Here is a 23262-nt window from a genome sequence, read left to right on the forward strand (position 1 = left end):
ATAAGTATTAATTTTCTTATTTGTCTTTCTCATCTTCAGAAGTTATGTCACATCCTATATCGGAAAATTATTATGTTACTGATGATGCTCTTAGTCCGTGTGGCGTATTATCTTAAACAGGCCATTGTTTTTGTGGTTGTTGTTCACATCTTGAGGTTATGATTTAGGCTTATACCGTTTAATTTGTATATCGCTATTTGTAACGTGTCTTCACTGTCCCATATCATTACCTAGTCGTCGACAGAAAGCAACGTATTTAGAAACTTATCTCTCCGGATTCTTACATATGAGGTATTCTTCGTTCATTCATTCCCTGACCAGGTCGTAGGTGTGGATATTGAAAAGTGGCGGGGACACACTAACTACAACTTTGCCTTACTCTCTGGTTTATTTCTGTTGCTGGCGTCAACGCTGTATGCAAGTATCCATTTTTAGATTAATGATTTTATATAACGCTTCGCATACTTTCAGCAGGTGCCTGAGTAAATCTATTTTCGCCATTATTCACCAGAACTTTTTTTTGCAAATGGGGTTTAATGCTTTTTCATAGTCGACAAATGTAATAATAAGATTTCTCCAATATAACATATTACGACCAAGTACATGAACATATTATCAGAGAGTCACCAAGGATCCAAACTGCAGATATCTGCTTGATAGCCCATGACGGCGTCAGGGCTGTGGCGCGGAGGAGGAGGGGGGGTGGGTGGGGAGATGGGTGCCCCTGAATGCGTGCAACCCATACTGACAAAACGCCCTGATACCCGTTGCCCCACTATTTACGTGAACATCTTATAAAAGAGTCACTGAGAATCCAAGCTGCAGACATCCATTTGAGAATCCAGGCTGCAGCACGTCTCGTCATCTATGTACGTACACGTTCAAAAATCCCAAGCGTATTTCGAACGCACAGTTGCCCATCCACAAAGTGTCCCTGGAGTTGACCGACACTATCAACAGGGCCAGAAAACACAAAAGTTTTTAAATATCCCCCAACCAAAAAACTCCAACAGGTGAAAGTCAGGAGTTCTGGCAGTAGGGATGGCTGTTATCGCTGGAACAACTGGTTCTCCTTTATATCGTTTTTTTCCATGCCCGTTTAACCAGAATGCTACAAACGCTCAAATTAACCGGTTTCTGAAATAACCAGTTTTCGTTTTTCTATTATTTCGAGTAATACACGGAGATGTCGAACAACGAAAATTTTTGACTCTCTCAGTTTCAGGGTACAGAGTGATACGTCGCGCGGCTGGCACCAATACCCCTTTCTTGCAGTGTCATCTTTGTTACTGATTTCGCTTTGGCCGGCCGTGAGTCAGTTGTTCACCGCGGGTTCGGCTATTTAAGTCTGCAGCCTTCAAGTACCAGGGCTCAGTGTGTGGTCTGTCGGTTGCGGTTACATCCCGGTCGGGAGGCTGGGCCTTACTTGGTGCGGCGGAAAGGTTTAGTGTTCCGGCACGAGGCGTGGTGTTTTGGCTTTTCTCTCCAGGCAGTGCATGTTGAGAGGAAGAGCTTACCGGAGCGTCGTCAGGCATTAACCATTCGCCTGGGCGTATGGTGTGTGTTCGATTTAAACGGGTGCAATTGTGTGCTTATATACATTTGTTAATGGTTAACTAATGTTGTGTTCAGTGTCGAGTTTGATGTGTCAGATTTACGTCACACATGACATGACAAGGGGGCTTGGGCTTTCCGTCTACCACTTTATGACGGATCTGCAGCTGTAAGTAAGGAAACGCAGTGAGCTGCTCAGTATTGAGTGATGGTATATCTAAAATTGTCGTAACCTTGGTGATGTTGTTGTTGTTGTGGTCTTCAGTCCTGAGACTGGTTTGATGCAGCTCTCCATGCTACTCTATCCTGTGCAAGCTTCTTCATCTCCCAGTACCTACTGCAACCTACATCCTTCTGAATCTGCTTAGTGTATTCATCTCTTGGTCTCCCCCTACGATTTTTACCCTCCACGCTGCCTTCCAATACTAAATTTGTGATCCCTTGATGGCTCAGAACATGTCCTACCAACCGATCCCTTCTTCTGGTCAAGTTGTGCCACAAACTTCTATTCTCCCCAATCCTATTCAATACTTCCTCATTAGTTATGTGATCTACCCATCTAATCTTCAGCATTCTTCTGTAGCACCATATTTCGAAAGCTTCTATTCTCTTCTTGTCCAAACTATTTACCGTCCATGTTTCACTTCCATACATGGCTACACTCCATACGAATACTTTCAGAAATGACTTCCTGACACTTAAATCTATACTCGATGTTAACAAATTTCTCTTCTTCAGAAACGCTTTCCTTGTCATTGCCAGTCTACATTTTATATCCTCTCTACTTCGACCATCATCAGTTATTTTGCTCCCCAAATAGCAAAACTCCTTTACTACTTTAAGTGTCTCATTTCCTAACCTAATACCTTCAACATCACCCGACTTAATTCGACTACATTCCATTATCCTCGTTTTGCTTTTGTTGATGTTCATCTTATATCCTCCCTTCAAGACACCATCCATTCCGTTCAACTGCTCTTCCAAGTCCTTTGCTGTCTCTGACAGAACTACAATGTCATCGGCAAACCTCAAAGTTTTTATTTCTTCTCCATGGATTTTAATACCTACTCCGAATTTTTCGTTTGTTTCCTTTACTGCTTGCTCAATATACAGATTGAATAACGTTGGGGAGAGGCTACAATCCTGTCTTACTCGCTTCCCAACCACTGCTTCCCTTTCATGTCCCTCGACTCTTATAACTGCCATCTGGTATCTGTACAAATTGTAAATAGCCTTTCGCTCCCTGTATTTTACCCCTGCCACCTTCAGAATTTGAAAGAGAGTATTCCAGTCAACACTGTCAAAGGCTTTCTCTAAGTCTACAAATGCTAGAAACGTAGGTTTGCTTTTCCTTAATCTTTCTTCTAAGATAAGTCGTAAGGTCAGTATTGCCTCACGTGTTCAAGTATTTCTACGGAATCCAAACTGATCTTCCCCGAGGTCGGCTTCTACTAGTTTTTCCATTCGTCTGTAAACAATTCGTGTTAGTATTTTGCAGCTGTGGCTTATTAAACTGATTGTTCGGTAATTTTCACATCCGTCAACACCTGCTTTCTTTGGGATTGGAATTATTATATTCTTCTTGAAGTCTGAGGGTATTTCGCCTGTTTCATACATCTTGCTCACCAGACGGTAGAGTTTTGTCAGGACTGGCTCTCCCAAGGCCGTCAGTAGTTCCAATGGAAGGCTGTTTATATTTTCTTATTGGGAACGTTACGAAGCGCTCTGTATGAAAATCACTAGCTGTGCTGTGTGCAGTCTGTGGCTAGTTTGCATTGTTGTCTGCCATTGTAGTGTTGGGCAGCGGCAGCTGGATGTGAACAGCGCGTAGCGTTGCGCAGTTGGAGGCGGGCCGCCAGCAGTGGTGGATGTGGGGAGAGAGATGGCGGAGTTTTGTAATTTGTCATGAACTGCTATATATATTATGACTATTAAGGTAAATACATTGTTTGTTCTCTATTAATATCTTTCATTTGCTAACTATCCCTATCAGTAGTTAGTGACTTCCGTAGTTTGAATCTTTTATTTAGCTGGCAGTAGTGGCGCTCGCTGTATTGCAGTAGTTCCAGGAACGAAGATTTTTGTGAGGTAAGTGATTTGTGAAAGGTATAGGTTAAAGTTAGTCAGGGCCATTGTTTTGTAGGGATTATTGAAAGTCAGATTGCGTTGCGCTAAAAATATTGTGTGTCACTTTAGTGAATGTTTGAGTACGTTCAGTTTTGCTCAGCTGTTTGAAAAGCAAATAGTGTAAGAGGTTTATCAGCACAGTCGTGTATAATTGTTCTAAGGGGACGTTTCATATGTCGACCCTTAGCCTAGGATACCTCACTGGAATCTTCTGATTTTTTCTTGTAGTTTGTGTAATTAGTGTAGATTTTGTTTATTGCTAGCGCGTAATTGTAGAGAGAATCTCCTTTGTAGTTGCAGTCTTTCATTGTTGTACAGTAAAACAGTTGTGGCATGCAGGTAGATTTGCACCAAGTATTTCGCAGCTGCAATTAACTAGATATTATTTTCAGTGCTATGTTAATGTGTTCTCCTATTTTTGCTATTCAAATTGTGTTTTTCTGTGTTGTCGTGTGAAATATTGTGACAATAATGGCGTGTGAAAAACGTAACACTCGGCTCCAAAGTAAACTGAGAAATAATAGTGACGACGAGCGTAGCTTATCAGCACCACTGGGTAGTGAATTAACAGACATTCGAAGTAGTAATTTGGTAATTGTGCATAGGGAAATGGTGCGAGCGGCAAATAATGGTGTAGACAGTCAAACAGGTAGTGAACAGGGAAGCATTATCGATCGATCGGTCGGCAACAGCTCGCCTCAGGAATCCGAAATGACAGAACACAATATTGCAAATACTGTAGACTTGGATTTTGGGTCCTCACCGTTTTCTCAAATAAGACAAGACACATTTTCTGCTTGTCAAAAAGTGAATGTTGCTGGTGCAAATGCACTGCCGAAAAGCGTAGAGGAACAGATTCCAGACACTAAAGCATTGTTATTACAATTAATGCAACAAATGGGACAAAATCTTCAAAAGTTAGACACAATGGAACAAAATCAGAGACAAACACAGCAAAAGCTTCAAAAGTTAGACACAATGGAACAAAATCTTCAAAAGTTAGACACAATGGAACAAAATCAGAGACAAACACAGCAAAAGCTTCAAAAGTTAGACACAATGGAACAAAATCTTCAAAAGTTAGACACAATGGAACAAAATCTTCAAAAGTTAGACACCACACTTGAACAAACACGTGAAGATTTAACCACTGAGTTACATAACATCGAATCGAAATGTCAAAAGGTCTGTAATGACGTAAAAACACAAATTTGTGAGCATTTCCAACCTATTTTTTCGCGTCATGAAAATGCATTACAGAATCACGAAGCAGCCATAAAAGAACTGCAAACTATTGTTCATGAAAATCATGAGACCTTGCAAGCTAAAATTGACTCAGTTGCATCTACCGATTCGGTTACGCAACTTGCAAAAACTCAGGAAAATTTAAAGGACACAATAGTTATCCTGAAAATTAGTTCAGAAAGACACATGGAGGAAATAAGTACACTATCGGGGAAAGTAGCCGAACTTTCGGATCAGGTCACTAACTTGTCTACAAAGGTAGATGATGATCTGAATGACACAAGACCCGTAGCCTTCACTGACACAGAAGAGTATGAACAAATAAGAAAATTCAAACAAAATCAAAATCAAATCAATACGCAACACCAAAGAGAAATCCGGGAAGTACAAGATCAGCTGACACAGGTAATACAAGAATTACATATTTCAGAGGACACTCGCGCTCCAATACAGGAAGAGGGACATAGAAATACGGAACAGCCACAAAATAATAACACAGGGCATTTCGGAAGTTATGAAAGAAATTGGCAATGTGCACCGAATTTTGAGATCGAGCCACCGACACGACGTAACAGTGACCGACATGCTACTCGCCGACACGATGATTTTGACTATAAGCTGTTCATTACTACACGTAAATTCAAAACGTTTAAGAATTCTGCCAACGACATTCATCCACAAGCGTGGCTCCATCAATTCTCTCATTGTTTCCCTCCCAACTGGTCATTGGAGCACAGGTTAGAATTTATGTGTGGCTACTTGGAGAATGAACCAGCTGTAAGAATGCGATCGGTCATTCACGATTGTCACAGTGAAGGAGAATTTTACCATGCCTTCCTCTCAGGATATTGGTCTCAAGCCACACAAGACCGAGTAAAACATGGCATCATAATGATGAAACATTTCGAACAATCTGAATTTTCCAGTCTTGTGAAATATTTTGAAGACATGTTGCACAAGAATCAGTACCTGTCAAGCCCATACAGCCCCTCAGAACTCATCCGCATTTGCTTAATCAAACTGCCTGAACATTTACGACATATTATTTTAGCAGGACGTTGCAAAGACGACATTGAAGCTTTTCAGGGACTCTTACAAGAATTAGAAATTGACACAGACAGTCGCGGGATGCGAAAACGGGAAAACAATCACTACAGGGCACATCCGTCACAATTCCGTGACGACAGAAATAATAACTGGACACGACAAGGCTATTCTCACAACACAAATCGTGACCAAAACAGATATCACCCGTATGACAACCGTTGGCAGAGTAGTAATAATTACAGGGAAAGATCACCTCTCCGCAGTAATGACTATCACAGAGACAATCAGAGAAACAGACAATATGGGAACCAAAACAATTATTATCAAGGGAGACAGAATAACTTTAGACGCAACGGTCCAGCGCGCAGTTACGACTCAGTGAGAAATTCTCCACCATGTGACCGACAAGAAAGAAACTATGGAATCTACTGACATGACGACAGACGATGTGATCGTAACGACAGACCTGAACTGCATCAGAACTGGCGGGATTCTCGTCACGGTGAATTTGTAGAAGTTAGGTCTCCAAATCCCAATAACGACGCGCGCCAACAAAGAGACAATAGGCAATGACTCACACCGCTGGCAGCCACAAGACGTACTTATGAAACTGACGACACAGCTGCCGTAGCTAGTAATTACGTAAAAATGGAAGACATTAGGGACATCTTACTCCAGGAACACGACGTAAAACATAACAACATTGCATATCCTGTGATTCACATTACTGTAAATGACGTAACATTTACGGCAGTACTTGACTCTGGCAGTCCCATTTCAGTAATTAGTGAAACAGCTTTTAGCAAATGCAACAAATCGAACGATTGCCCCACACATCCGTTACGTAAGATTAAATTACAAGGTGCAATCTTTGGAAAAAGTGTAGATGTACGCCAACAAACCAATTTAGAATTCTTTTGCCAAAGCCACAGCTTCTCTATGAACTTTCTTATTGTTCCGTTATTGTCGACGGAAATTATACTGGGAGTAGACTTTTTGAATGAATACAAAGCAATTTTAAGCTTTCAGGATGCTGAAATAAGTTTAGAGAAAGAAGGTAAGTCAATAGCTTTGAAATTTGAAGACTGGCTCTCAAACCACGATGAGGAAATTAATCGGCTTTACGTTCTGTTAGACAACAGTTCGGAATTTTCTACGGAACTAGACACTAACAATCACTCTGCAAGTACTGACAGGGATGATATCGACGGCATATTTGAAATTCATGAGTTAATTCAGAATAAAATTCAAACAATTGAGAATTGTAATGACACTGATAGGCAGGACCTTTTTGAGATTTTACAAGCACATTCCACAGTTTTTACTCACAAAACAGGAACAATCAAGGGATTTCAATACCAATTTCGTGTTCGTGAGCATACTAAATTTTGTGTTAGACCATACGTAATTCCAGCACATTATAGGGACCGTGTTAGAACAGAAATACAATCAATGCTTGATGAGGGCATTATTGAGCCTGCAGTAAGCTCATACAACAATCCATTACATGTTGTTGAGAAGAAAAATGGATCGATCAGGCTTGTCTTAGATTCGAGACAAATCGATGCTATCATTATTCCTGGAACAGACAGGCCGCAGACGATGGAAGAACTTCTTCAAAATTTTAATGGTGTAAAAGTGTTGTCTTCCATTGATCTCAGATCCAGCTTTTATCAGATCGAACTTCATCCAGAATGTAGAAAATACACAGCTTTCCTTTGCTTCGGCGTTTGTTATCAGTTTCGGAAACTTCCTTTTGGTTTGAACATTTCTTCAGCAGCATTCATTCGGGGGCTAAATTCCATATTACCTGAGTTCTTAAAACGTCACATCACCTTATATGTGGACGATATTCTAATAGCAGAAGCTTCATGGGAACAACATAACCGCATCCTCAACAGTTTGTTACGTATTTTTGCAGAATCTGGAATTACAGTTAACTTGGAAAAGTCTGAATTCGGTAGGTCAAAGGTGAGGTTTTTGGGACATATTATTTCTTCTGAAGACATTCAGCCGGATCCTGAAAAGTTAGAAGCAATCAGAGCCATTCCAGTTCCATCCACAAAAAAACAAGTCCGAAGTTTTCTAGGTCTCGTAAATTTTTACCGTCGTTTTCTGAATATGCAAATTCTGGTTACACCAAAACTTTGTTCTCTCACTGGAAAAAATACTATTTGGAACTGGGACGAACAAGCACAGTTGGAATTCAATTCTTTGAAAGAAGCGTTACTTCACGCGCCAATACTGGCTCATCCAGATCTGTCACAAGATTTCTGCCTTAGCACGGATTCTTCTAAAGTCGGTATTGGTGCCCACTTATTTCAAGAAGCCATAGAAAATGACACTACTGTTCAGAAAACCATTGCTTTTGCTAGCCGAGTGCTAACAAAATCTGAAAAAAATTATTCCGTTACTGAATTAGAAGCGTTAGCGATCGTTTGGGCATTTAACAAATTCAGTTTCTTTCTTTCTTGTAAGCACGTAAAAGTATACAGTTATCATCGTGCATTACAATTTCTTATGTCTTCAAAATTAAATCATGACAGGTTAAAACGTTGGGCATTGTTTCTGCAAGAATTCCGCTTCACAATAGTCTACATTCCCGGCAAGGAGAACATTGTTGCGGACGCGCTGTCACGCGCACCGGCTGGGCTTGAGAAAAGTAACACAGAAGGCAATCTTGAGAAAAAATTCAGTATTCTTTACATTCAGAAAGTCGCCTTTGAAAACTTCATCACCACATCTTTAAAGGACATTGCTCATGAACAAGATAAAGATCCGATTTGGAAAGACATCAAAAGTAAATGGCATGAAAAGACACACACTCAGATTCGGCATTATTACCTGGTTAGAAACAACATACTGTTCAAACGCTGCACTGTTGATGACAAGCTATGGGTACTTTGCATTCCAGACGATTTTGTTAATAAGCTCATTTGGTACATTCATTTCAGCTACGCACATTTTGGTCCACGAAAATGCTCCGTTGTTTCCTATTATTCCTTCTAAATTAAAAGAATTTGCTGCTGTTGATCTCTTGGGACCCCTTGTCAGAACATCGAATGGATTTTCGTACGTTCTAGTCGCTGTTGAACTTACTTCAAAATTTGTTTCTTTCACTCCGTTACGTAAAGCCACTGGACGGTCTGTATCCAACGCCTTTGTTAAAAATTTCTTACGTGAAGTTGGACACGTTAGTAAAGTCATTTCAGATAACGGACCGCAATTCAGATCTGCTGTTTGGTCACGCATGCTTCGGAACCATAAAATCAAACCTGTTTTTATTTCATTGTATTCACCACATTGTAACCCCTCCGAACGGATTATGAAAGAAATAAATAAGCTTTGCAGACTTTATTGTCACAGAAAGCATCAGCATTGGGACAGATATTTACACTTATTTCAAAACGTGCTGAATGAAATGCCTCATGACTCCACTGCTTTACCACCTACTCTTGTACTGAAGAATGAAGAACCACCGAACAGAATCAGAGAGCTTGTACCTTTCCCGAATACACGTAAACTTCGACACAAAGACATAATTGATTTGACTCTTAAAAATATAAAATCCTGAGCAGACAAAAGGAGAAAACTACACGGTAAAGCAAATGCAAAGAAATTATGTATTGGTCAGAAAGTTCTCATTAAAGCTCATTCATTGTCACATAAGAAGAAACACTTGAGTCACAAATTCTTTCTAGTTTACAATGGACCTTACAGAATCCGACGTATACCACATGATAATTGCGTTGAAGTTGAGACTCTGCGTACTAGGAAGAGTAAAGGTTTACACCACATTTCACATGTAAAACCATTTATTGACAGATAATCTGCTTTCTAACTTAGTCTTTGCAATTTTCACTTCACGCTACTTGTACAATTTGTCACACTGAGAAACTGTTAACATGCAGCAATGTTTTGAAGTTCAATATCCACTCAAGAACCAAGAGAACTTATTTAAACAGAAATTACGACTGCATTGTTATTGCGAACAGACGACACAGTGTTATTGTGTGTGTACATTCTTGCTTGTTAGTTGCACGATTACGTAACGACTATAAGGCTCACATACTTAGAACGTATCTGGTACTGCTAATGAGATTTTAATGCAACATTTTGGTTTACTTGAAAAGACATTCTTTATTTGAAGTACTTTCTGTGAGATTAAAGATGACTTAGTATTTGGTTTCTTTGACAGCTACACGATTATACCACGATGCTACTAATGAGTGACACAATTTATATTATTGCTTTTGCGGTGTTTCTGTTTCATATCTGCACGGTTTTTCTGAATTCTTCTGGAAAGTAAAACATATTTAATAGTAACTTTTGTGGTATAGCTACAATGAGACAGCCTTTTCTGTAGCACAACAATACGTTACAGCACAGTAATTTCTTCATCACAACAATAAGCGTAATAACTAAGAAATCTATACCCAAAGCATTTCACTTTTGTTTATCATGAGGTAAGTACATTGACTTCTGCAGAACTTAGCTTTCGAGGACAATAACTACGAGACTTCCACAGAGATGATCTTACAGCAAGACGCACATTTAGCGCTATAGGACGCGTATTTGAGTGATTAATTTTGTACTTAAAACATTTATTTTTAAAGATTTTTGAATTACAAAGAAAGTTTTCTGTGATACATTTCATTCCATTGCTGTAATCTGTAACACCTGAGGGTATAATTACAATAATCCTCAGGGGGGTACACGCCTACTTTGTGTACCATGTGTTTGGCAAGCACAAGGAGCCCTAGCTAATATGGTATTTGCTTATACAACTTTACACATCGGTACCATATTTCTCTAACACAAATTACACAGCTATCTGATCATTTAACTGAGAGAGACAAACTTTTTGATTACGTCAGTGACAGATGTTTACGTGATTACACCGTTGGATAACTTCACACTTACGAAATTGTATTTTGTCTGTACTTTGTAAACTGTTCATATTTTTTCGGACCCATTGTGATATTATGAGAGCTTTGAATGATATATTTGGTATGGGATCACGATTTTTAAAGTACGTTTGAGGCAGATGACACTTTTGACATGAGCAGAGAATTTTTTTAGGTTTTGAAATTATTGGAGGAAGCTACGACGATTTTGAGAATTGACTGACATGTTATGATATTTTTACGACGACGATGTGTATTATGCTGTATGATTTTGTTTCTACACATTTGCAACGCAAATTCTTGACCTATGAAATATTTTTATATGAGACTGTCACTGTAGCGGAAGCTGCTGTCGTAAGTATTTCCGTAAGAAAGTTAAGTGACCACCTGCACGTGTGTCGTGGGCACACAGCTGCGTCAGACACCTGGAGAACAAGCCTTTTCAGACGCTCAGGTAGAAAAGAAAAAAAAAATGGAGGCCATTATACTCGCTTTTGACATACCTTTGTAGAAAGCACCGCAAACACGACACGCTTACATCTGCACACCTGATTATGACAAGCGTCTTTCTCTAGAATTGAGGGAATTTTTACTGCGTTATGAAATGCCATATGGCTAATGAATGATGTTTCATGCCGTCCTTTGTACATATTTGCTCATTTTCTTTAATATCTAGTTTCTAGCTGCACTGCAGCATTGGTTAAAATAAAATTTAATATATGTACTAATATAGTTATTTTATGCCTACAGATCCAGTCAATAAGAAATTTATGATCTACTTCCAAGAAAACGAGGGCACATAAATAGACATTTCCCTTCACAGGAATTGCATAAATAATTTCTTTACGATTTGGTAACTTATCTGCTAGTGTAAGTTCTCGTGATGCATCACTCTAGTGTTAAGATGTGACATAGGTATTAGACATGGCCATTTTAGTGTAATATTTTTTCTGCTTGAGCTTTGTCATGTTTAGATATAAGTTGCTGCTGCTGTTTGCCAGGCATAGTGCTACTGAATTTTAAATTGTGTTACTCTGTTAAGCTAGTTTTACTACTGACTTATTTTTCTTGTTGCTGCACATTGGCTCATATTAGTTGTAATGTTGCATTGCTTGGTAATTTAGATTTACTGTAGCTTGCTTTGCAATTTTCCATTTTTTTTGCATTGCTGTTTGTGTTAATTTGTTATATGCTGCTGCATTGCCTCGTCCCTTAGTTTAGCATCTGAGCTCAGTAGATTTAAGTTAGCTTAAGAGGGGTAGACTGTATAAGAAACTAACTATGATGACTTGGAAGAAATGTATTGAGAAGCTATATGAAAATGGTTTGGGCAAAAAAAAAAAAAAAAAAAAAGGATACTGTACAGTGGAGAAAAACTATTTTGACAGAGGATGTGAACAGAATACAGAAAGCAGGCTTAGATAGGACTTTTTTGGAATAATGATGAACGAAGGGAGATCTCCATGCAAAATACTGCAGTAAAACAAACCCTGTCCTTTCCTTTTGTGTCATCCCTCTATATGTTGTGTACCCTTGTGTATTTGTGTTTTTCCTGTCTTTATGTGTTTAGCTGATGAGAGCTATGTTGTAGACATTTTCTAATACTCTGTTATTTACTTTGTAAAGATGTTTAGACATTATTTATACTGTTTGGTTGCTCACATGTGAAGGTGTTGTTTCAAACGTTCTTCTGATCTTTTATGTATTTACTTATGTCATAATTCCTGTAACACTGATGTATATGTTAGTTCAATTCTTTTGTAAAGCCCATATTACTACAAATGTTATCTGTATTGTTATGTTTTTAATGATGTATTTTGTACCTTTGTTATTGTATTTTTATGTTATAAAATTGTAATTGACAGCAGTTCATTAAATTAAGTAACTTGTAAGTTACATTTCACTGCACACGTTTCTGTTGGTCATAGTATATGGACAATATGTGAGAAGTTGGGACTGTTAGTGTTTGCACGTGTGTTGATAATTCAGCAAGGGACTGGATAACAGCATTGCTCGTTCTAAGGACAATTCCAAAAAACTTTGTGAGTGCACAAGTGGTGGTTATGGACTTGCTATATTAACTGCAAGACTCTTCACTGGTGATTGTGCACCCGCACAGTCACAACAGATGGCTGCTGGTCATCTCTACAAGGACTACAGTGGGTCTACACCTTTGATGACTCACCAATACCATTATTTCTACAAAGACTGCAGTGGGTCTACACCTCTGGTGGCCCACCAATACCGTAATCTCTACCAGGACTACAGTGGGTCTGCTCTGTGATGACCTACCTACCAATATTCTTCAAAACGTCGAATGACTCTGCTGTGGGTTTGCTCTGTTGTGGCCCATTACCTGTCAGCATGTCAAGAGTCAGCACAGTCTTTCAGTTGGAAGGACAACACTACTTCTTCAAGACTACATAGAAATCCACTACTTCCGTGTGCATTGTCTTTTACTGCTCCGACATAGAAAAAAAAAAAAAAAACACTGAAATTTTACTGTGATGAACAATCTGGACTGTCTTTATGGACTGTGAGAAAATTTTAGCTTTTGACCAGCATTGTATAAATAAGTGTGTGCATTTGATATCTTTGTTATTGTAATTATGAAAAAATTTTTCAAATCATTATTGGCCACTGCCCAAAAATATTTTGTAAAATTTTTTGTGGGGAGCATGGGGGCTATGTAAGTAGGCTGTTTATATTTTCTTATTGGCAACGTTACGTAGCGCTCTGTATGAAAATCACTAGCTGTGCTGTGTGCAGTCTGTGGCTAGTTTGCATTGTTGTCTGCCATTGTAGTGTTGGGCAGCGGCAGCTGGATGTGAACAGCGCGTAGCGTTGCGCAGTTGGAGGTGAGCCGCCAGCAGTGGTGGATGTGGGGAGAGAGATAGCGGAGTTTTGTAATTTGTCATGAACTGCTATATATATTATGACTATTAAGGTAAATACATTGTTTGTTCTCTATTAATATCTTTCATTTGCTAACTATCCCTATCAGTAGTTAGTGACTTCCGTAGTTTGAATCTTTTATTTAGCTGGCAGTAGTGGCGCTCGCTGTATTGCAGTAGTTCCAGTAACGAAGATTTTTGTGAGGTAAGTGATTTGTGAAAGGTATAGGTTAAAGTTAGTCAGGGCCATTGTTTTGTAGGGATTATTGAAAGTCAGATTGCGTTGCGCTAAAAATATTGTGTGTCACTTTAGTGAATGTTTGAGTACGTTCAGTTTTGCTCAGCTGTTTGAAAAGCAAATAGTGTAAGAGGTTTATCAGCACAGTCGTGTATAATTGTTCTAAGGGGACGTTTCAAATCGTATCTCCCGTTTCATCTTCATCTACATCCTCTTTAATTTCCATAATATTGTCCTCAAGTACATCGCCCTTGTATAGACCCTCTATATACTCCTTCCAACTTTCTGCTTTCCCTTCTGTGCTTAGAACTGGGTTTCCATCTGAGCTCTTGATGTTCATACCAGTGGTTCTCTTACCTCCAAAGGTCTCTTTAATTTTCCTGTAGGCAGTATCTATCTTACCCCTAGTGAGATAAGCCTCTACATCCTTACATTTGTCCTCTAGCCATCCCTGCTTAGCCATTTTACACTTCCTGTCGATCTCATTTTTGAGACGTTTGTATTCCTTTTTGCCTGCTTCATTTACTGCATTTTTATATTTTCTCCTTTCATCAATTAAATTCAATATTTCTTCTGTTACCCAAGGATTTCTACTAGCCCTCGTCATTTTACCTACTTGATCGTCTGTTGCCTTCACTATTTCATCCCTCAGAGCTACCCATTCTTCTTCTACTGTATTTTTTTCCCCCATTCCTGTCAATTGTTCCCTTATGCTCTCCCTGAAACTCTGTACAACCTCTGGTTCTTTCAGTTTATCCAGGTCCCATCTCCTTAAATTCCCACCTTTTTGCAGTTTCTTCAGTTTTAATCTACAGGTCATAACCAATAGATTGTGGTCAGAGTCCACATCTGCCCCTGGAAATGTCTTACAATTAAAAAACCTGGTTCCTAAATCTCTGTCTTACCATTATACACTCCTGGAAACTGAAATAAGAACACCGTGAATTCATTGTCCCAGGAAGGGGAAACTTTATTGACACATTCCTGGGGTCAGATACATCACATGATCACACTGACAGAACCACAGGCACATAGACACAGGCAACAGAGCATGCACAATGTCGGCACTAGTACAGTGTATATCCACGTTTCGCAGCAATGCAGGCTGCTATTCTCCCATGGAGACGATCGTAGAGATGCTGGATGTAGTCCTGTGGAACGGCTTGCCATGCCATTTCCACCTGGCGCCTCAGTTGGACCAGCGTTCGTGCTGGACGTGCAGACCGCGTGAGACGACGCTTCATCCAGTCCCAAACATGCTCAATGAGGGACAGATCCGGAGATCTTGCTGGCCAGGGTAGTTGACTTACACCTTCTAGAGCACGTTGGGTGGCACGGGATACATGCGGAAGTGCATTGTCCTGTTGGAACAGCAAGTTCCCTTGCCGGTCTAGGAATGGTAGAACGATGGGTTCGATGACGGTTTGGATGTACCGTGCACTATTCAGTGTCCCCTCGACGATCACCAGTGGTGTACGGCCAGTGTAGGAGATCGCTCCCCACACCATGATGCCGGGTGTTGGCCCTGTGTGCCTCGGTCGTATGCAGTCCTGATTGTGGCGCTCACCTGCACGGCGCCAAACACGCATACGACCATCATTGGCACCAAGGCAGAAGCGACTCTCATCGCTGAAGACGACACGTCTCCATTCGTCCCTCCATTCACGCCTGTCGCGACACCACTGGAGGCGGGCTGCACGATGTTGGGGCGTGAGCGGAAGACGGCCTAACGGTGTGCGGGACCGTAGCCCAGCTTCATGGAGACGGTTGCGAATAGTCCTCACCGATACCCCAGGAGCAACAGTGTCCCTAATTTGCTGGGATGTGGCGGTGCGGTCCCCTACGGCACTGCGTAGGATCCTACGGTCTTGGCGTGCATCCGTGCGTCGCTGCGGTCCGGTCCCAGGTCGACGGGCACGTGCACCTTCCGCCGACCACTGGCGACAACATCGATGTACTGTGGAGACCTCACGCCCCACGTGTTGAGCAATTCGGCGGTACGTCCACCCGGCCTCCCGCATGCCCACTATACGCCCTCGCTCAAAGTCCGTCAACTGCACATACGGTTCACGTCCACGCTGTCGCGGCATGCTACCAGTGTTAAAGACTGCGATGGAGCTCCGTATGCCACGGCAAACTGGTTGACACTGACGGCGGCGGTGCACAAATGCTGCGCAGCTAGCGCCATTCGACGGCCAACACCGCGGTTCCTGGTGTGTCCGCTGTGCCGTGCGTGTGATCATTGCTTGTACAGCCCTCTCGCAGTGTCCGGAGCAAGTATGGTGGGTCTGACACACCGGTGTCAATGTGTTCTTTTTTCCATTTCCAGGAGTTTATAATGTATCTGATACCTTTTAGTATCTCCAGGGTTCTTCCATGTATACAACCTTCTATCATGATTCTTAAACCAATCACCAAAATTTGCACCTTAACTAACGAGTAACGAAATACTATAGTAAAACTATATCAGATTCCATGAAAGTTTAGTTCTGGTTGGCTCTTGCCCGTTTAAGGTAGTACTCAACTGTTCCTACTGCAAACGAATTATTAAGGATTGAGTTAAAAAAATTGTCGAGCCTTCCTGTTTTGATGTTATGTTGTATTCTTGTATGTGATTTGAATGCGTAATCGTAAGTGTGCTGTTGTAGTAGCGGAGCGCTGTGTATTTCCTCCAGTACGTTGGGACGTGGCGCCGCGGCTTAACAACTTGGACGTTGCCAGTGGAACTGTGTTTCGTTAGACCGGGCTCTATGTTCCTGGCCTTCTGTCTCGATCTCGTTCTTGAGTATTGCTGTTCTCTTTGTTCCTGGCTCGTTAAGCTTTGTAGCTCGTTCCTCCACCTTTCGTTCGAAATATGAACTGAGGAGCGCCGGAACAAAAAACCGATAAATCCGCATTTGATGTTAGTACAGAAAGTAACAAATAGTGATATCTAAATGGCTCCACAAGCTATAAAAAGAAGAAACACACCATAAAACTCTTGATGTTGCGTTATGCTGAAAATTATTTTGTGGCATCGTGTATTATTACTCCCGTATCTCGTCCCTACAGCTCTAACACGCGAATACAGCAAAAGTGGATATATCGGGTTTTGTTCCGGCGCTCCTCAATTTAAACTTGTAAAAGTAGGTCACTCTGTAATTAGTGCCCGATCAGATTGCTGGTGGCTCCACCTAATTAATTATGTATTCCCTTATCAGCCATTTGTATTACATTTGTACCTTGTGTGCTGATTGTGAAGTTTGAGCCGGCTGGTGTGGCCGAGCGGTTCTATGCGCTTCAGTATGGAACCGCACGACCGCTACGGTCGCAGGTTCGAATCCTGCCTCGGGCATGGATGTGTGATGTCCTTAGGTTAGTTAGGTTTAAGTAGTTCTAGGTTCTAGGGGACTGATGACCTAAGATGTTAAGTCCCATAGTGCTCAGAGCCATTTGAACCATTTTTTTTTTTGTGAAGTTTGATTCGTATAAAGGAGGGTTTAATGTGCGTATGTTCTCAGGGAATGTTTAGATGCCGAGGAGCTGTTTTTTATTAAATATTTGTTATTTAATTAGTGCCTACTTGTACTGGCATCAACTGGATTATTCCTTAGTCAGAAATTCGTGTGTCCGGTATCTTCATTGACGAGCATTAAAGTTTTAGAATTTGCCTTATTGTTTCTTCTGTGCATTATGTTATGCCTTAATCTTACACCTTGGTATGAATTTATATTGCAAAAGAAAAGTCATTGCACAGGATAGTCTTGCGAGTTCAGAGTTTGGCAAGTTTTGGTTGTTTTAAGTATATACACCAACAGAAATTTTCTTCGTGTTTTATACATTTGTTATGTAGATTTCAAAAGGGTTTAAGGAACATTTTTATTTTGCTTGTTAAATTGATCTATTTTATTGTATTTAAATTGGGCAAGCAGATGAACATTGTTTAACACAAGCTGTGTATCTTTGGTAATTGTGGCCCTGCTACTTCCTGTCGTGTTATTGGACGCAAACAGCACGTTCCACAGAGAATCAAAATATCAAATTAAGTAGGCAAATAAAGGAAAACGTAGTCCGTCCATAGTTAGATGCTTTGTGGAAAGTGACAAATGGTTGAATACTACAAAAAAATCACGAGTACTCTCCTACTGATTCTAATATTTTGAAACTCTGCTCAAAAATCATTTTCTAATCGGGGATCATAACGCTATTTAGGCATTGCAAAGAGTCAGTAGTAAATAGCGAAAACTAAGGTTGAAGAACTCTGTTTTTCCTGTTAATTAGTCCCTTTTCAAGGGCTACCAGCTACTTTTTGTTTTTATTGTATACTACGGATTGTATACTACGATTTATTACTGTTATCATAGCTTCCTTTTTTATTCTTCATAGAAATCGTAGACAAATCTTTAATCTTTTAAAGCAAATGAAAACTTGTACTTCATATTCCCAGACTACGGTTGGTGCCGTTCAGCGATACAACAGACGTCCGGCAACGAAAGCGAGGAACCACCATACAGATTAGGTGGAGGCATGTCTTGTAGACTGCACGTACACGCGTACTTTAAGTCACGACACGGGGCAAGTGGGACACGGGGCAAGTGGGACATTATATTGTACCTATCCCATTTTCTACGACAGCGCAATATTACGAACCAGTGCCACTTTCACTAATAAAAATTACTCCTTTTTAAGAAAGATTTATTTAAAAAAGGAAAGTTTTAGTACGTCTGCTATGGCTAATTGATATTTTGTTTCTTTACCCGGAAGTAGTAAAAAATAAAAAAAACGGCTAGTTATATCTGAGACCAAACAAATACCGAATAATATGGCTGTTCTGAACTAAAATACCGGTATCGGTTGTAACCGATCGGTTTTCCCGATCCCTAGATATTGGTGAGCTACGACCGGTACGCTCGTCGAAACGCTGTTTACCAGTATTTGGGTATCCGGAACGACTGGCGGTGTTCCGAACTAAACTTAGCTTTAGACATCAACAGTGTTGTAACATTGGCAAGGATGCAATTACGCATATGTCATGTTGAGGAAGCCATTGGTTTCCGGAGCTATGTTTATTAGAATTATTTACTTGTTTCATTGTCTTCTACCCACTCTCTTCGCATTTACTTTCAATAGGCAACAATTCTGGATGTTAAATTACTGATATCACTGCAAAATGCGGTGGAGGGATAAAATAAATATTACATAAATCAAACTTAAGTTTGAAGTCCCGGCTTCTCACGGGTAGTTGGTTAAAATGGCTCTGAGCACTATGGGACTCAACATCTTAGGTCATAAGTCCCCTAGAACTTAGAACTACTTAAACCTAACTAACCTAAGGACATCACACACACCCATGCCCGAGGCAGGATTCGAACCTGCGACCGTAGCAGTCCTACGGTTCCGGACTGCAGCGACAGAACCGCTAGACCACTCTTACGGGTAGCACTAAGTAACTGCGGCCTGACGAAATGTCTGAAACAGCGGTAGTAAATTTATAAATATTCCTTCCAAAAATCTAGAGATTGGACCATGCTTAAGATGTTGTACAACCCGCGCGTCACATGGGCTCAAATGTCGGTTATATCGTCAAAACATTGAGCTTTCATGTCAATTCCTGCACTTTATAGTTTTTTAAAGGTTTTTTAATGACAATGGCAAGTCTTGTCACCTGTGACTATTTTTCCCAGAACAGAATTGTTTCTGATTTGCATAGCAATGAAATCTCAGCAGGTGTTTACGCGCTGTTTTTGTTCGAGTTTCAAGATTTGCGGCACGGAATTTGGACACATATGTTGTTTCCCGAAGAACATTATGGAAAATGTCTCGAACAGTGATTTAGAGATTTTGTTCCATTGAGATCTGTGACCCAACAACGTTGATACATTACGGTTTCACGTCTACTACTTAACACTGCCTGCTCACAACTGACTATTCGAATGAAAATCCGTTGTTTACGGTTGTTGGTTCAAGCCGCGACCTTAGTTTCTGAGCTGACGCCTACTGTACGCCAAGAGTAAAACCAGCATCTGAACTTTTTGGACGAACGGTGCGCGTAAACCTTCGTCGTGAATTAGAATGTCCATTACTCAAAATCGTTTCAAAGTCCCTACAGTAGTTCCTGAAATTAGCTTTCAGATGCAGATAAAAAAACACAGGGGGGAGGGAGTGACCAAAAGTATCCGGACACCCAAAAAACATACGTTTCTCATATTAGGTTCACTGTGCTGCAACCTACTGCCAGGTGCTCCATATCAGCGACTTCAGTAGTCATTAGACATCGTGGGAGGGCAGAATGGGGCGCTCCACAGAAATCACGGACTTCGAACGTGGTCAGGTGATTGGGTGTCACTTGCGTAAACGTCTGTACGCGAGATTTCCACACTCCTAAACATCCCTAGGTCTGCTGTTTCCTATGAAACGTGAATGGGCACGTACAGCACAAAAGCATACATGCCGACCACCTCTGTTGACTGACAGAGACCGCCGACAGTTGAAGAAGGTCGTAATGTGTAATAGACTGCCATCTATCCATAACATCACAAAGGAATTCCAAACTGCTTCAGGATTGAAGAGGATCAGACAGACATCTATCCATACCATCACATATTAATTCCAAACTGCATCAGGATTCAATGAAAGTTCTATAACAGTCAGGCGGGAGGTGAGAAAACTTGGATGTCATGGTTGAGCGACTCCTCATAAGCCACACATCACGCCGGTAAATGCCAAACGACGCCTCGCTTGGTGTAAGGAGCGTAAACATTGGACGATTGAACAGTGGTAAAACGTTCCAGTGACGAGTCACGGTACACAATGTGGCGATCCGATGGCGGGGTGTGGGTATGGCGAATGCCCGGTGAACGTCATCTGCCAGCGTGTGTAGTGCCAACAGTAAAATTAGGAGGCGGTGGTATTATGGTGCGGTCTTGTTTTTCATGGAGGGGCTTGCACCATTTGTTGTTTTGGGTGGCACTATAATAGCACAGGCCTACATTGATGTTTTAAGCACCTTCTTGCTTTCCACTGTTCAAAAGCAATTCGGGAATGGCGATTGCATCTTTCAACATGATCATAATGCATGGCGTGTGGTAGACTGGTTTCACGACAATAACATCCCTCTAATGGACTGGCCTGCACAGTCCTATAGAACGTGTAACGGAACTGAAATGACGGTGGGCTGACAGTAATTTGGAGCCCGCGCGTCTGAAACGGGCGCGCTTGTGTGAGACTGCCAGGGAGTGCACCCTGATGCCATCTATTGGCGAAACTGGGAATTAGCGCTGTCAGACAATGCACTAAGCTCTCAGAGTCAAATGTATTCTTTTTCTTGGTAATTATAAGTTATTACTGTATAATTTAATGTTGTAAAACGCTAGTAGTAAATTATTATGACTGGTATGGACTCCAGGGTAGTAAATATAAATATTCTTAAATACTAAATGATTTCGGTAAAAAGGTGGTAGGGGAACGCCCCCACTCTTGGTGATACGAGCGTAGCTAGGGGTAACTGGAGACACAGGGACTGAACAATGAGATGGCCTGGGGAGTGTTGACGTGATCGGACGTGCGTAACTGTGCTCACACAAAAGTGATTGTGCAACAGCGAAGAGGCGAATATCGTCGCCTTTTTGGAGTAAAACGCGACGAATGGTTGTTGAAGCCGCCTCTATGCCACTGGGGCTGATTGTAAGAGTTCCTGCGCCCAGATTTTATGGCGGACGTGCAGTAGCTTATACGAGTGCTACAGCTCGTAGTTCCAGCCGCCATTAAGGGCATGAGGCGTGAAGGGCTGCGTTAGCCACATGCATCTCACCACCAGCACCGACACGTCTACCCAAGGCAAGACTGCATGCAATTGTTAACTCGAACTTTGTATACATGTAAAAGGAGAATACCAGTTTTCTTTTATGCAAGTGCAGAGGACAGAATATAGTAATGAGTAAAATTATGACACATGTTGTTCATTGTAAAGTGTAGTAACCTCAAACATAGTATAGTGAAATCAGATTGAGGCCACCATCGCCTCTTTCATTTACAATTCTTTTGGTTGTAGAATACTTTAGCGTATAAGAATGTTGAAAAGAGCAATGGTCACACCAGAATGAGTCGCCTATTTACAGTTACTTAAATTTTTCTGAGCAACCTTTCAAGTAAAGTCACTTAACTAATTCTGTATCAATGGTCCAAAGAGTAATATCCAAAATCATTAAATTAGTTGAAGGATAGAATTTTGTTAACCGAAGTTGCATAACCTGTCTTGGTAGTAATTACCAAGCCAACTCACAGAAATTGAGAGAGTATTTGCTTTGTAGAATCATCTAGAATGATCAGAAATAGTAATATTCAGAATTAAGTTTAAATTCAACTCAAGCCATTTCACTTTGAAACGAGCCCAAAAATTGATTTATTGTTTTGCTCCTTCAGAGCTGGAGACCGTAGTTATAAGTATTTTCAGGAGGATTCGACGGTAAGTCTGCTGCTCTCGTCGTGCTGATAGGATTATCCACTGCTGCTAGCAGTGGTGATTGGATACATAAGCTCACTACCAAGTTAAGTGGGTCAGGTAGGCAGTGTTACCGAGTGAACTGTAGGGCACTGTAGGCCGTGGATCGAACCCGTTCAATCATCACAGCTCTTAGGCAAATAGTCCGGTTAGGAGTGTACTATTCATTAGGTAAATACTGGCGAGTAACGGTCAAAAATGTATACGCAAGTGAATTTAGCAAGGTCCACGTAGCACCTAGTTAATGTGGTGCAATGGCGAGGGTAGGAGTGGAGTAAAAGTGAGCTGAGCTTGTGGCAGCTGTGCTGGATTCAAATATTAACTACGTGAATTCACTACTGCCTCTTACCATTGGGACTGAGCTATTTACAGTTAAAATACGTAGCAGTAAGCGCAAAGGCGTGACAGCTACAAGTCCGTATTGGTTTTATACATACGGAATTGGGAAGTGGGTCATTCCGTCAGTGGAGGGGGTTAAAACAACCGAGTCAGTGGAGAACATACCCCATTTACTGATGGAAAGATTCAGCGGTTCGGTCGCAAACGCCTTTGGGATTTTTGGAACTCCGACTTCGTGCCAGGCCTCACCAACCGACATCGATACCTCTCCACAGCGCAGCACTCCGTAAAGAATGGGCTGGCATTCCCCAAGAAACCTTCCAACTCCTGATTCAACGTATGCCTGCGTGAGTGGAAGCTGTCATGAAGACTAAGGGTGGGCCAACACCATAGTGAATTCCAGCGTTACCAATGGGGGCCACGAACCTGTAA

Source organism: Schistocerca cancellata, chromosome 2 (genome assembly GCF_023864275.1).
Source record: "Schistocerca cancellata isolate TAMUIC-IGC-003103 chromosome 2, iqSchCanc2.1, whole genome shotgun sequence".
Taxonomy (NCBI): domain Eukaryota; kingdom Metazoa; phylum Arthropoda; class Insecta; order Orthoptera; family Acrididae; genus Schistocerca; species Schistocerca cancellata.